The sequence below is a fragment of the Carcharhinus amblyrhynchos genome, chromosome 7, assembly GCF_965287045.1.
Source record: "Carcharhinus amblyrhynchos chromosome 7, sCarAmb.v2.hapA, whole genome shotgun sequence".
NCBI lineage: Eukaryota > Metazoa > Chordata > Chondrichthyes > Carcharhiniformes > Carcharhinidae > Carcharhinus > Carcharhinus amblyrhynchos.
In genome coordinates, this window is record NC_137330.1 from 98824741 (window position 1) to 98827144 (window position 2404).

The 2404-nt window shown below is 42.7% G+C and overlaps 1 non-coding gene across 1 annotated transcript; it reads left to right on the forward strand.

Moving 5' to 3' along the window:
- The first annotated feature begins 1071 nt into the window (after positions 1–1071).
- LOC145345823 (U6 spliceosomal RNA) lies at positions 1072–1174 on the forward strand. The gene has a single exon (XR_013887195.1). It is a non-coding gene; the product is annotated as a U6 spliceosomal RNA (small nuclear RNA).
- Positions 1175–2404: the final 1230 nt, after the last annotated feature.

Below are 2404 nucleotides of genomic sequence, written 5' to 3' on the forward strand. Positions count from 1 at the left end.
ATGCAGCTGCAGCAAGTATAAAAAAGACAAATGGTATGTTGGCCTTCATAATGAGAGGATTTGGGTACCGGAGCAGGGATGTCTACTGCAGTTAAACAGGGCCTTGGTGAGGCCACAGCTGGAAGGTGGGATTAAAAAGGTCACCTGAGTGTCCTCGAGCTGGCATGGACAAGATGGACCAAATGGTCTCATCCTGTGCTGTAACTTTCCTATGGTTCTATTTCTAAAGCAGAGTTAGCCGAGCCCAGCAGATAGCAAGGTTACACTATACCTGTGGTGAAGGAAAGAAAAAAAATCAACTAGTGCTCAATTACAATCTAAGTGAAAGCAAGTTATTGCGGATGCTAGAATCTGAAAACAAAAGATAAATGCTGGAAAATCTCAGCAGCTCTGGCAGCATCTGTAAGGAGATAGAAGAGCTGACTTTTCGAGTCCAGTTGACCCTTTGTCAAAGCTTTCTCATTTAGTTTCCAATTCCTATCCATCGACATCCTGCTAGAAAAAGTGCATCTGTGGATGTCAAGTGAGGACGTGCCTGAACATGAATGTGATGTTCACAGTGTTTGTGAAAACTCACAACCTGGATTCATCTGCTTTGTAAGCATCGAAGATGAACAGCGCCTGTTGGTTTATACACAGCACGTGTTGCATTATTCCTAGTACCTGACAGATTGTTTCCCGCTGCAGTACCTGACAGATTATTCCCAGCATGTACTACATTATTGCTCTCAGCTCCTGACCCCAATAGATTATTCTTAATACTTGACAGGTTCTTCTCAGTATCTGAGGGGTTATTTCCAGTATTTGAGGGGGTATTCCCAGGATCTGAGGGGTTATTCCCAGTATCTGATGAATTATTCCCAATATCTGAGGGGTTATTCCCAGTATTTGAGGTGTTATGCCCAGTATCCAATGAATTATCCCCAATTTAGTAAATTGTCAAGATGGCCAAGTGGTCTAAGACACCAGACTTAAGCAGTATGATTGCTTCCCTTGTGGAGTCCTGATGAGTTCTGGTCCCTTTCTATGGCCGTGGGTTCAAATTATACTTCAGGCTTTTCCATTTTGTGCTCGCTTTGGCAGCAGATGTACTAAAATTGGAACAATACAGAGAAGGTTAGCACGGCCCCTGCACAAGGATGACATGCAAATTCATGAAGCGTCCCATATTTTAGGGGTAGCATTGTGGTACAGTGGTCAGCACTGCTGCCTCACAGCGCAAGGGACCTGCGTTTGATTCCCGGCTTGGGTCACTGTCAGTGTGGAGTTGATATGCTCTCCCACGTCTGTGTGGATTTCCTCTGGGTGCTCTGGCTTCCTCCCATAGTCCAAAAATGTGTTGGTTAGCTAGATTGGCCATGCTAAATTGCTCTTTAGTGTCAGGGGGACTAGCAGGGTAAATATGTGGGGTTACAGGGAAAGGGTCTAGGAGGGATTGTTGTTGGTGCAGGCTTGATGGGTCGAATGGCCTCCTTCTGCACTGTAGGATTCTATTACTCCATGATCTGATGAGTTACTCCCTGATAGATTATTCCCAGTATTTGGATTATTCCTGGTATTTGATAAATTCTTCCCAGTATCTGTTTAGTTATTCCCAACACTTGATCATTTATTCCCTGTACCTGATGGATTACTCCCAGCCCCTGATGGGCTCATCTCAGCATCTGAACCATCAACTGAAAGGAAAGAGAGGGCGGGCGGGGAAATAAAATAGATTTTTAACAAATCATAAAATTTGAAGGACATCCTCAGAATGCATTATTCAAAACAAGTTTTCCTTAATGAATTGTTCGAATGTACATAGTGAAATGGCTTGAGGGCAAGTGTTACACATAATGTTAGAACAACCTGACAAGAAGTATTAAAATTGATGACAGCCTTCAGTTTCCTGATCCCATGAACTTCTCTGGGATTGAAATTAACTCTCGGATGGCTGATCGCTGGCATGCCTGCTGATTGCCGAATATTGCTGGTGTGAAGGCTGACAATGCCGTTAAGAGACTGGATGGTGCAGTTGGAAAAGCAGATAGTGCTGATGGAAATCTCAATAGTGCTGGCAAGCTATCTTATCATGTTAGAGAATAACCCCACAGTGCCAGAACTAAGAACAATGCTTCTGAATTTTATTGAAGATAATTAATATATATATACTGTAACTAACTTTCAATCCCCTTCCCCAAACTTTTCCAAAGGTTCACACAATTCAATACAAAGTTCGTAAATTCATTATTAATTGGTTAAGTAAGAGGAAGCATACAGGAGTTATCAATAGTAATAAGTCTAACTTGTCAGTTCCAGCCTTGCGGGGGTCCCCAACGGCTTAACACAGAGTTTGCATCAGAAGCAGAAAATGCTGGAATTATTCACAAGGTCAGTTCTATCTGTCGGGAAATTTGGTGAATTA